General features: G+C 38.5%; 1 protein-coding gene across 9 annotated transcripts in view; it reads left to right on the top strand.

The window, feature by feature from the left end:
- Positions 1 to 13,954, top strand: part of SGMS1 (sphingomyelin synthase 1) — a 297,172-nt gene that overhangs the window by 181,142 nt on the left and 102,076 nt on the right. For all 9 annotated transcript variants that reach the window (XM_054690073.1, XM_054690074.1, XM_054690078.1 and 6 more), the window contains one exon: positions 1,150 to 1,230. The gene's annotated coding sequence lies outside the window, so the exon portion shown is untranslated. The remainder of the gene's footprint in view (positions 1 to 1,149; positions 1,231 to 13,954) is intronic.

Genomic DNA, 13,954 nt, shown 5'->3' with positions numbered 1-13,954 from the left:
AGAAAGTAAAACACCATCCGGTATAACTTCCTTTTGGAAAAGGGGACTTTTCTATTCTCCTATTATTCCATGAATTATAGGAAGCCCTACTTATTTTTTGAGAGTTTTACTGACTCAGGAAGCCCCTCATTTGTATACCATGGGACCTCTATTATTTAAATATTTGGACACGGTACCAGGTCTGATCACTGAGCATTGAGTGTTGCTGATGCTGGATAAAATCCTTGTTGGAGCAAGGTGTGCTTGATTTTGGCAGATTGTCTCTCTCATTTGTTTAAACCGCATAGCTACACCATAAAGACACTTTATCCTTTTGCAGAAATGAAGAAACTGAAATTAGGGGAAAAAAATGACTGAATTTTCTAAAGTCACATGGCTGGTAAATGGTAGGACTTTTGACCAAGGTTTTGTCTGTGCATTGTCCTGTGTTAGATGTTGGTGTTTTCAGTTGCCCAGTGACTCATCTTTCCTATAAGTTTTAAAATTCAAGAGATAGAACAAAGATTCAAATGGGAGTCAACACAGTTAATACTTTTAATTACTGATGGAGCAGGATTGGAGAACTGGGAAGTGTCAGTTACCTCCTTCCCTGAAACTGAAACAGAAACATGCATTCTGCCCTAATCACTCTGACCCAGGCATCCTGGGACAGCTGGAGAGAAGCTGGAACAGAGAAACTGTCTGATCTTCTTAAAAAGGCAGCCACTGTCCTGTTTTCTATGTGGAAATTAGCTGATTCCAGGTATTAGCACGGGAGGGGGCCTTTACTTCCTAGAAAATGAGTCACCCATTTTTGAAAAGTAAGGAGGAGGTTGGGAGGAAAAGGTAGGGGAAAAAAGGGAAGTTACTCTAACACTGCTTTCTTCTAGGACACAGACCAAGTCTTCCTGAAATATAAGGGAATATGTTGTAAAGGTTCTCCACCCCAAGCCCCCCAAATAAAAACACCCCTCTTAAAATTTTTTCCCTCTTGAGGTCCTTTCCATTGTTGTTATTCTTTTCTTTCTTTTTGATTTTAGAGCGAAAGGAAGAGACCACTGAATTTTTCTCTGTTTTGGATATAAACAAAGGAAAAGACTAATGTAATAGAAACCAAGAAATGGTCTTTATGAGAGTTATAAGTAATAAGATTCTTTCTTCTCATGACAGGTGATGAAAATGTACTGGAACAGTGGGAGAAGCGGGTAACTTATAGGAAGCCAAGATGACAAGAATTTTTTTAAATAATCAGTAAGTACATTTTATTAGCCCTTTGCAAATTTTTTGCTGTGAGGTGAATTTTCTATTAAAAAAAAAAAAACATGGTGAAAGAATAGCACAGTGCTATAACTTCAAGGTCTAGTAGAGAAAATGTTTTAAAAGTAAATAGTTCAAACCATTTAGAAAATTGATGTTTTATTTGAGAAATTACAGTGACCCTTCCTAATCTGCTGGTTCTATCTATATCCACAGATTCAACCGACCATGGACCTAGAATCCATGTCATGTAGTTAAATCTTTGTTGCTTATGTCTGTGATGAACATGTACAGATTTTTCTTTCTTGTTTTTATTATCTAGACAATACAGCATAATAATCATTTTCAAAGCATTTACACTGTGTTAGGTATAATAATCTAGAGATGACTTAAAGTATATGGGCTGATATATAGGTTATATGAAAATACTGTGCCATTTTATATGAGCATCCACAGATTTTGGTATTTGTCAAGGTAGAGGTTCTGGAACAATCCATCTGGATACCGAGGAACAACTATTATTCTTGGTAGGGTGTGTTATTTTAAGTACAGTGCATCCGTTTGGTGAATAGACTTACGTATTTAAAGAATTAAAAGAAGATTCCTTTTATAGTAAATGTGGAATAGCCCTTCTCAAATACAGATATGCTTAGTCCCATTGGTTTCCTGGGCCCCATTTCTTAACTACTTTTTGTAAGTACAATATGGAGTTAATAGGAATAACCTTGGTGAGTATGAATAAATTGAGTTCTTTGTCTACACTTACATCAGAGACCATTAATGATTGTAAATTATCTGACAGTTATATGTGACTAATTTTGGTTATATTATGATAATGATAATGCCAATATGTGGGATAGCTTAGTGGAAGGATCATATAATTTGATTCAGACATTCATGGACCTGACTCTTGCTCTTGTGCTTTTGAGTAGTTACTCAGCCTTTCAACTTCAGTTGACTCATCTGTATATTGGGCTTGACAAAACCTTTCATGAAACAAAGGACTTTGTGAATACAACTTTGTGCTATGACTGGTACATTATAGGGCCACAATGTTACTTTCTTTTCTTCTACTTTTATCATGATTTATAGTTTACAAGCTCTTGTTTTGTCTTAAAAAAATCAACCAGCTGAATTTCCAAAGCTGTTGTCAGGCAGGGGTAGGTTAACATTGCAGGTGCATGTTATGAACTATCCCTGCAAGGAGGAGCTGTATCGCAGTATTTGCATTTGCCAATACGTGGTGTAAATAGTCCTACTGTGGCTGATTTCAAATGACCAACAAAGACACGGCAATCGGAGTTGGGAAGTGAACTGAGCACCATTATGTGGTTTTCTCCAAGTGATAACAGCAGTTGCAAATAACGTCAAGAGCATAGTAAATAGGCAGTAATGAGTTTGAAGTATCTATTATCTTTTTTTAGTATAATTTATTTCAGTTGTATGTTTATATAATTTAACTTTTAATGATGACTGTTTCACAACTGGCTTGCCAAAAATCCTGAGGATATGACAGTCAGTTCTAGTGGACTGGCATGAGCTGGCTTTACTACGCCACTGATAGTAGATTTCCTGTTGTGAAGACATTTCTAAGCCACAGTTTTTCAATTATCTCTCAACCCTGGTGGTAAGATTTGGTTCAGTTGATAAAACCATTTGTTTTGAATCCATGCTTGGTAACCCAAGTTGTGATGCTCATGTAGCTTCTGGAATTGAAGATAAGTGGCGACACCAATTTACAATTTAAACCAATTTTCTTAAGTGCGTGACTAGAGTTCTCAGGTTGTTAACTCAGCTTTATAATGGACCCTAACAGTCCTTGCCTCTTTTGGCTGTGGACTGACAGTGCTGGGAGATAAGTCAGCCTGTTCACTCCCTTTGAAGTTCCTTCTCTCTCTTCTCTGTACTCCTTCAAATTTATGTTTCCTTGGGTAGTACCACTGTGGGAACAAGAAGCCCGGGCACCTCCTGACTAGGCATGTCATAAAGCTTTGCTTTTAATTCAGAAATTAAGTTGTAATTAAAGTGAATTGTCTCTAGAGAGAAAAGAGCCAAACAAAACAAAACAAAACCAGGGCAGTTTAAAATTCATAATGGCTTGATTAAGATCTTGCGATGTAAAATGGGGGAAAGAAAGGTAACTGGATCAGATATCTCATTATTTCTTCTGGAAGCAGTTTCTTTAGGTTTCTGACTTACCCTTTAGAAGGGAACAATTGAAACCTGCAATTGCTAAGTAACAACCAAGATTGTGGTGCTTGTTTTTATTTTAAATCTCACCCACCTCATTCTCAAAACATATTCTTGATTGAACCTTTTTAAAAAAAAATGCTTTGGATATTTCAAAGCAATTGTTTGTGTCAGTTCCCTGAATCAGACTTACGTAATCTTAAAACATTTCTTTCCCTGATTTCCTCCTGAAACAATAGGTATTTATAGTTCCTACTGAGTCAGGGATGGTTTTGGATTATTGCAAAAGTAATTTTTGTCCATTGTAAGTGGAAGGAAGCTCATGGATAAAAATTTGAGAGATTTGCCTCTGGATTAAGAAATATTGACCTGTGCCTGATTCGAATTGAATAAGGGTGACTTGGTAACTTTGAAAGCAAACATGGGAATAATAATTAACAGAGAAACCTCACCACAGACTAAATATTCTGACGTTATGCTATTTCTGAACAAGTCCAATTCAATACAGATGAATTTTGCTTAAAGCACTGCTAGGTGTATAGTCTTAAAATGTGTAAATTTTACAGACTTGCTTAGTAAGACAGACTTATTCCACTTCATGAGTTGTTAGTCAAGCCTGAACATAGAAAACTATAATTTCAAAACAAGTGTGTTAGATATTATAAAAGGTATGTTAAAAATTCAGGAAACAAGAAAAAGAAATTACCTGTTGTAGGGTAAAGAAAATATCAGGCTTTTCTGCCCTTCCACCATCAGGATAGATGATGGATCCTTGTCCTGAATGCATGCCTGATGGCGGGCACCTGGAATAGGGTGTGGGCATAGGTAGATGGGATTCAGCTGAGCTAAGACTGTGCTTTTTAAGGGCGGCGTCACGGGGACGCCAGCAGCAGTAGCAGCAGCAGCAGAAGCAGCAGCAGTAGCAGCAGCAGAAGCCGAAGCAGAAGCCGAGAAGCAGCAGAACGAACGCCAGATAGCCCAGATAGAGTAAAGACTTGCTGGGGGCTGGGAGGCCTGCCAGCCTCCCAGCCCCCCAGCCAGCACCCCTGCCTGCCATATGCCTGGTGAACCCCAAATAAAAAACCTGCAAAACTACTGAGGACTCTGACTCCTCCTTTACCCGGTCTGCATGGGATCAGAAAACCTGCACTGTGCCCAGTTCCTGACTTTACACCTGTGTGGTAAGAGTCTGCTAGCTCAGGGATAGTTTCAGGATGTGATGACATTGAGTATGAATTTACTATTAATAATTGATGCCTTTTAATTAATATACCTTTTTTTTTTCTAAATTTATTCATCTATACAAGAACCGGGGTACAGGCCAGATGTGTGGGAGGGTGAGAGGACTCACCAGAGACAGAGCGGGAAACAGAACAGGCAGACTGACGAAATACACTGCTGAGGGGAGCAGCGGGCGAGACAGGAGAGGTCTCCCTCGCCATATGGGCATCTCCACGGCCTGCAGGGATCAAACCGGCACTGCAGAGGCTGCGGACAGTTTCACAGAGCTGTGCTCAACTGCCTGTGCCACCAGGGAGGCCCTAATTAATACACCTTTTTAACTATCAATAAATTTTTACTTTTATATAATATAAATAACATAGGGCACCGCCCTGGTGGCACAAGGGGTTAGGCACAGTACTATGAAGCTGTCCACGGCTGCTGTAGCACGAGTTTGATTCCCGACCAGGGAGCTACCCACATGGTGAAGCAGACCTCTCCTGTCTCATCCACTGGTCTGCCCGTTCTGTTTCCTACTCTGTCTCTGGTAAATCCTCTCACCCCCCACACCTCTGGCCTGTACCCCAGTTCTTGTATAAATAAATAAATCTTTAAAAAATATAAACAACATGAATATTATTTTAACCATTTTTAAGTATACAGTTCATTGGCATAAGACAGTCACAGTGTAGAGTAACCGTTGCTACTGTCTGTTTTTAAAACATTTTTATCACAAGAAACAGATACTGGGGTAACATTAAGCAATATCATGCCATATTCCTGCCTCCTGGCCCTAGATAAACTCATTTCCACTTTCTGTTTCTATGAATTTGCCCTATTCTAGATACCTTGTATAAATGGAATTGTATAATATTTGTCATTTTGTATCTAACTCACATCACTTAGCATAACGTTTTTTACAGATTCTTCCATATTATCACGTTTCACAACATCTTTTTTTTAAATAGATGGATAATACTCCATTGTACGTGTATATATTTGTTTATATACTTGTCTGTTGATGGACACTTGAATTGTTTCTACCTTTTGGCATTTGTGAACAATGCTGCTATGAACATTGACAAATACCAGTTTGAGACTTTGTAAAATATTTTTTAATATAGAAATTAATAATGCTAATTGGAAAGAACTTAAAAATGTGAAAAATTGTTAAGGATAGAATGCTCACAAGTATCATCACTATCCAGAGATACCATTTTTAACGATGTATTTTTTTTTGTATTCTGCCATACTCTTCAGGTTTTTTTTGTTTTTTTTTTAAGATTTATTTATTTATTTATACAAGCATTGGGGTATAGTCAGAAGCGCGGGAGGGTGAGAGAATTCACCAGAGCCAGAGCAGAGAGCAGAACAGGCAGAGTGACAAAGTCCACTGCTGAGGGGAACTGTGGGCAGCAGGAGAGGTCTGCGCGCCATGTGGGACTCTCGCCAGCAGCCGGGGATCGAACCGGTGCTGCAGAGGCCACGGGCAGCTTCGCAACCCAGTGCTCAACCGCATCGCCACCCGGGAGGCCCTCTTTTCAGTTTTTAATGCTTGTACTTTTTATTTATTTTTATTAATATTTATATATATTTCTTTAATATCATTGGTCATTTTTGTACAATATTTGCTTTCTTCTCTCAGGCATAGTCCCCATAAAATTCCCACCACCATCACCATAGTCCCGTGTGCTCTTGCCTCCCCTGTTTTGATTCCTTTCCCTCCCCTTCCTCTGCAGAATGTCTCTGACTTATAGTTGCCTGCTAGTTTTGTTTATTATTATTATTATTTTCCTGATCCCTTATTTGGTTTCCCGTTGTTCCTCCTATAAGTAAAACCATATGATGTTTTCCTTTTTCCTTCTGACTTATTTTACTGACCATAATCCCTTCCAGCTCCATCTAGGTTGCTGCGAATGGCATATGTTTATCTTTTTTGAATGCCGAATAGTATTCCATCGTGTAAATGTACCATATCTTCTTGATCCAGTCATCTACTTTTGGTCATTTGGGTTGTTCCATATCTTAGCTATTATATATTGTGTTTAGCTAGTGTGTATAGTGCTGCAATAAATAAAGGGTGCAGATATGCTTTTGAATTAATGTTTTTGTGTTCTTTGGGTAGATTCCTAGGAGTGGAATTGCTGGGTCATATGCTAGCTCCATTTTTAGTAATTTGAGGGTCCTCCATAGTGTTTGGACCAGTTTGCATTCCGACCAGCAGTGTAGGAGAGTTCCTTTTTCTCCACATCCTCACCAACTTTTATTGTTGCCAGATTCTTTTAATATGTGCCATTCTCATTGGTGTAAGGTGGTATCTCATTGTGACTTTGATTTGCATTATAAGTGATGTTGAACATTTTTTCATATACCTGTTGTCTGCCAAACTCTTTCTATGATTGATAAGACTTTTTTCTCCCTTAAGTAGATCATTACAAACATTGTTTAAAAATGATGTAACTGACAGCATAATGAGACCATGCCATATCAATTAAATATGCATCTACTTCATTTTTAAGATGGTTACATAGCATTTCATGTGTGTGGTCTATAATGTATTAAACCATTTTTTTTTAGTGGGCACATAATGGGCATTATTTGTTCATTCTAGTAAAGCACACTGTGATGAAAATCTTTGTGCATGCATTGTGGTGCACTTACCCAATTATTTGGGCAGGATCTTTGTATAAGTTGGAGCTGTGCTTAGAGAACACTGTAGGTAGAAGAAACAGAGGTAAGGGTGGGAAAGGAAGACCTCTTTTTGGGGAAAAGCTAGAATTGTAGTTTAGTAGAAAACAAAGAGAGAAGGGGAGTAGTTAATAAGGACTGAGGTGGAAGATAGTGAGTCTTCGGTGTGAAGACCTTTATTCATTCTCATTTGGGAGCCGTGTTGGAACCTATATTATATTTCAAATGAAGAATCTTCAACTTTCTTTAATTTTCTTTATTTGGGGAAGAAATAAAAGTTATAAATACTTTTACTTTCCAGAACTTCTTGAGAGTCTTAACAAATTGACCAGTTAGGGAATGGACAAGTAACAGAAGTCATGGGAAAAGAGTGTGTCTATAGAAACAGCTGTAAGACTAGGGGAGCTTATGGTGTTGACAAGTGAAGGAATCATCATTAATAAATGTATTTTCTACACAAAAGCAATTTTAACAAACTAATTGTGATTAAAGATAATTTTAGAAAGACACGGATTTAAGGGACAAATATATTTTAAGAATAATAAATACCTCATTTCACTGAGTGCTTTATATGCTCAAATATTTTAAATACATTGTTTTACTTGATCTTGCAACACCTTTAAAGGAAGAGTCTAGGATTATCTCCATTTTGGCTGGTGAAATGGAGCCCTCCAAGGCTGATTTGATGAGAGAACACAGACTTTGCATTCCTGTTGAGGTAGTGCTGGGTCCCTGGGCAAATCCAGGGAATTCAGTGGGAATTCATAAAAAAAACACAGAAATGGAAGGATTTTTTTTTTTTTTAATAAAAGAACATCTGTTATCATTATTGAATTAAAGGAAAGGAGTTGGGTAGCTATTTTGCATTTCCTTATTATTCCCTTATGTTAGTATCAAAACATTTGCTGTTCACACCTACCCACTCTTCATCCCCGTTGGAAGATTATGCTTTCCCACCCCACTGAGGGTTGACCCTCATAGCTGGCTTGGCCATAGTACTTACTTTGGCCAATGAAATGTAAATGACGGTGATGTGCCATTTTCCAGCAGGAGCTTTCATAGAGATGGCCTGGTTCTGCCATTTCTCTTTTCCTTTGTCTCGAGACCAGCGTGTCCACAGGTCATGGTCCCAGAATGAAAAGGAAAGGAGCCCAGCTACAGGTCACCTGCATGGAACCAAGCAAGAACCAGAAATAAACCTTTCTGTTGTTGAGCTCCAGAATGTCAGTATTTCTTGTTTCTGTTGCATAAATTAGCCTTAACTGATATAGCCCACTGTTGTAATATAGTCTTTCTCGTGCATTGTCAGAGAGTATGATTCATGAAGTCATTTAAATGTTCTATTTAAGGTTGACTAAGTTGGTCATTTTTTTTTTCTAACATTTATAGAATATGTCTGGTGTCAAGATCTGGACATTTGGAGATCTAAAATAATCCAAGCTCTGGACCAAGCCTTCCAGAATCTTAGAGTATGATGTTACTGGATGTCGAGTATCTAGGTAGCTGTAATAAAATAAGGCACATGGCAGGGTGCTGAGTGTCACTTTGATAGTTGGTGACTGTGTTCATTTTGGTGTCCCCACTTTGTTGTATGCCATCCTCAGGATGTTCTTTAAGTTTTGATCAGTTAGGTTTAATTTCCTTTTTCTCTCTCCTCCTTAGCGTGTTATGTTTTAAGTCTTCCTTATCTCAATTTGTATTTTTGGTGAATATTTCACATTCTTCAACTTCCCAGCTGACATATCTTAAATTTTTCCCATGAAGCATATGGGTCGTTTAACACATTATTTTAGTAAATTGTTGACTGTTTTCTCTGGCTTTTCCCCCTCAAGTTTTGGCTCTTTTATGCATGATATGTAGAGTTCATTGATGTTAATCAGATTGCTCCTTTCCTTTTCTTTTTACGATGTCTAAATACACAGGAGAAACAGTTGTCTTGGTTTAGTAATACCTTACCTCAATTTGGAATAATTTGAAATTGTCATACTTCAGGTCACATATATAATATGACAAGTACTAAGATGATCTAACTTAATTTCATGTTCCTAGTGACTTGTGTTGGCTGTGGACCTGCAGTAAAATCAAAAGTTTCTAGAGGTCTGTTTGTCTAGTAAGGAGTTTCTGGGTTAAAACCATACACAATTTAGCTTTTCCCTTCTTTAGGATTACATTTAGATATTTTTCTATATCCTTACTTGTGATCATCTCTTCACTTTGATTTCAGAAGGTTTAGGGTTAATTTAGGAAGTACCATCTTAGACCAAAGGCTTTCAGACTTTTTCTTCCAACATGCACAGGAGGAAATGATTGTAGGAAGGAAGGGGCACTCAGCACACTGCCATGGTTTACCAATAATGGTCTGTTGTTTAGGTTGGGTGATGGGTTATGACTGTTGATTTTAATGTATTTCCTTACAAATGTGTTACAAACTTCCTCTTGTTTATTTTATACCAAATAAAATTTTAAAGTGATGACATGATTTATGCTGTTGAATGCAACATGGCATTTATATTGGCAGAACTGAGTCACTTGAACCAGTTATTTTCGTAATTTTAATTTTGTACCCTTTCTTCAATAGGGTAAAGACATTTTTATGAGGATACTTTCTTCATATAAATGCATCAGTATAGTTGTACCCTTACTCAGAGAAAGACTTTCTATTGTTCTGCCACAGAGAAGTGTCTTAGGATGAGATAGAAAGGCAATGTCTGGATATTGACTTGACTGCTATTCTCCTCAGGGATATGTGATATTTATACAGAGACTAAAACATTAGCTTTCCAGGTCCTTAACTATTAGCCTGGCTTAACTATTAGCCTTAACTATTGGTCCTTAACTATTAGCCCACCCCTGCCTGGCTGCTGTGAGAATTAGACATAATAGTCCCAGCACTGGGGTCAAATAGAAACTTGGCTCTGATTTGGCTCTGACATCGTGGTTGACCTTGGCTGTGAACAACTTCTCGATTCCCAGTTTCCTAATGGGTTCAGTGTAGTTGTTAACACTTGTCTTATATTGGTATATACAGATTAAATGTAAAATAATGCGTGCAATGGAAACCACTGTCATTACTAGATAACGTCGCAAGTGTATTAAATTGAGCATGCTTTTCTTGTTTTAGGTAGAATTTCAAATACAGTTTCCTTTAGAAACAATGTTACGAATAGGACTGAGTACAGAATTAGACATATTGCTAATACTGTACTTCAGATAAATCATGAGTGAAATAGACTTTTAAAGACTGGCCACAGAATCCAATCACCACACTTTTTGTCTCTAGTAATGTGCATTTCAAATGCCCGTATACGTTTTCACTAACCTTTTAGACTCTCAATGTGAACTTCTATAATGTAATTTATTGCCAGGTTGAAGACTGTTAAGACAAGCTTTTGCATTAGACATAAAATAGAATTTCTGAAAGATAATGAGTATTTTTGGCAGACAAATAAGCCCTGCTTCTGGGAAGTAAACTCACTTTCTGGAGAGCTTACTGATCTTTCCCACCAATCTACCGAGGTGTTTAGCATAGATGGGCAAATCAAGGGACCTTAGCCTCTTGGGTGGGGCATGGTCCCATGCTGGGCCAGTGTGAGTCTTTCTTGAGAATTTTAAAAATTACAACTGTGGAATAATCCCTTTTAGTGCTAAGTGCAGTAACAGTTCATTTTGAGGTACCAGATACTCCTGTAGCTTTCCTGTTGGTTTAGAGTCAATACATCCCACCTTGCTTATTCCTGTACTGCTTCAGAACTGCTGTTTCTCTTACCTGCAAAGTAATAAATGTTGACTAATTCATTTGATTGTTTATACTTGGAATATTTAAAAAGTCGGTGTCTTTGTCTTAATATAATTGCATAGCTGGACAGCTGATTTATGACACAGCTTATGACACAGCTTTTTAGAAACAGTGGTAGCAGTTTTTTTTTTAAATTTATTTATTTATTTGTACAAGCACTGGGTACAGTCAGAAGCATGGGGCGGGGGGTGGTTTGAGAGAATTCACCAGAGCCAGAGTGGGGAACAGAACAGGCAGACTGATGAAATACACTGCTAAAGGGAGCAGCGGGTGGGGCAGGAGAGGTCTGTAGCGCCATGTGGGATCCTTGCCGGCAGCCTGGGATCGAACTGGCGCTGCAGAGGCTGCGGGCAGCTTCGCAGCCCAGCGCTCAACCGCGGCGCCACCAGGGGAGGCCCATGTAGTGGTTTTTCCTAATTCATAGAAGCAGAAATGTATTATACTAATCAAAGGATAAAAGCGACTCTGTGTATGTATGAGAGAGAGTGACTCTTTTTGCCAGAGACTTGCTATAATGCATATGTCATGTAATTTTAAACTGTATAAACATACGGTTACTTACAATGTTTCCTGTAATGATAAGTTGCCTTGAAGAAGTGCCCTTTTCACCATTTATGGTTAAGAGTATTTATGGTAGGTAAACAGGTAGTTATTCATGGCTATACCATGTACATTGAGAGAGATGTTTATATTTAAATAGAAATTGGTATTTTGGGAAGGTTGTCAATCTGTAATGTGTTCCTTGCCTGAAAGGGAAGATAAAATTACTTAATACCTCTATCCTTTTCAGTGGACTAGTTTTTGGGGAATTGAGATTTTATGTGATGACACTCTTTTGTAATCGCTATTTTCTTACTTCCCTTTAGGAAGTAAGAGATTTGCTTTCTCAGTAGTAGCATTCTGTATTGTTGGAACATATCGTAAAGAGCAAAGAAACACATCTGTTACTTGGGTTCTGCTTGCCAACTGGTTTGAACAACTATAATATTTGTTTATTCTTGATATGTCAGCAGTAAAAAGGAAAGTTTTTCCTTTCTCCTTTGTGGCTGTTATCTAATTTAAACATCATTCTGTTGGCAAAGACTGTTTATTCCTATCTGCTTGGTCCTGGGGGATACAAGCTTCTGAAACACAATCTTATTCTGAGGTAGACTTTTGTCATATGGTAAGAGAGAAAAGCCGAGGATCTCTAAAAGAAGGGTGACACTTAAAACTTTAAGTCAGCTTTGAGATGAAGGCATAAAGAATAAGGTCTGGGGCCTCCCCGGTGGCGCAGCGGTTGAGCGCTGGGTTGCGAAGCTGCCCACGGCCTATGCGGCGCTGGTTCGATCCCCTGCTGCTCCCCGGCCACCGGAGGAGGGTCCCACATGGCGCGCAGACCTCTCCTGCCGCCCGCTGCTCCCCTCAGCAGTGTGCTTCGGTCCTTCTGCCTGCTCTGCTCCCCGCTCTGGCTCTGGTGAATTCTTTCACCCTCCCACGCTTCTGACTGTACCCAGTGCATGTATAAACAAAACAAACAAACAAATAAATAAATAAATAAAATAAAAACATGCCTCTATTAAAAAAAAAAAAAAAAAAAGAATAAGGTCTGTAGGCCTCTGCAGGAGAGGTGAATTCCTCAGGGCTTGAGCTGGTGAGGAGAGTTTCAGGAAAATGAAGGATTTCAGTAGGTCTGGAAGGTGAAAGCTAGTAAGAAGGAGAAGAGATCACCAAAGGTGATATGTTTGCTTCTTTAGAATAGCAAGAAGATGTGGTACATATACACCATGGAATATTACTCAGCATTCAAAAAAGATAAACACATGCAATTTGCAGCAACATGGATGGCGCTGGAAGGGATCATGCTCAGCGAAATAAGCCAGAAAGAAAAAGAAAAATACCGAATGGTCTCACTCATAGCAGGAATCTAGAAAACTTAAATAAGGGACCAGGAAAATGAATAACTATAAGAACGTGAAAATCAAAATCAACAAACAACTATGAACCAGAGACACTCTATGGGGGTAAGGGGTGGGGAGGGGAGGGATTGGGGTCAAAATAAGGGGGTTGTCATTGTATGGGGAATATAAAAATAAAATTTATTTAAAAAAATAAATATATTTGCATTAAAAATAATAATTTCTAGATATTTTATGGAATAAAAATATGTTAGAAAATAAAAAAAATAGAATAGCAAGTAGATCATTGGTTATTTGGAAGAGGGTTTTTTTAATTATTTATTTTTTTAAGATTTATTTTTATTTATTTATACAAGCACTGGGTACAGTCAAGCACAGTAGGATGAGAGAATTCACCAGAGCCAGAATGGGGAGCAGAGCAGGCAGAAGGACCGAAGTACACTGCTGAGGGGAGCAGTGGGCCGCAGGAGAGGTCTGCGTGCCATGTGGGACCCTGCTCCGGTGGCCGGGGAGCAGCCGGGGATCGAACCGGCGCTGCAGAGGCTGAGGGCAGCTTCGCAACCCAGTGCTCAACCGCAGCGCCACCGGAAGAGGGTTTTTTAAGTGAAGATCAGGGCTGGAGAGGTGATCTTAGCTTTCGAATGAATGTACCTCATGCCATTGGGGCTGTGGGCTGTTGGCGCTTTTTTTCCTTAAACAGTAGAATGGCAGTCTCTGGACTTTGTATTTTAACTTTAGGCAACAGAACAATTACCTGTTTTGTATTACAAAGATATTTTAACAACAATGATAATGGTGTCCTTATTTCCTAACTATAAGGATTTTTGTAAACATCTTTTAAGTGCTTTGAGATATGATGCAGGTGAACATATTTATGAAGCTTTCTTTCCTGAAGAGAGCACCCACTCTAATTTCAAGCTTGAGT

Source organism: Talpa occidentalis, unplaced genomic scaffold (genome assembly GCF_014898055.3).
Source record: "Talpa occidentalis isolate TD23 unplaced genomic scaffold, MPIMG_talOcc4v2.1 talOcc4.8, whole genome shotgun sequence".
Taxonomy (NCBI): domain Eukaryota; kingdom Metazoa; phylum Chordata; class Mammalia; order Eulipotyphla; family Talpidae; genus Talpa; species Talpa occidentalis.
This window is presented reverse-complemented; position numbering and strand designations above follow the sequence as displayed.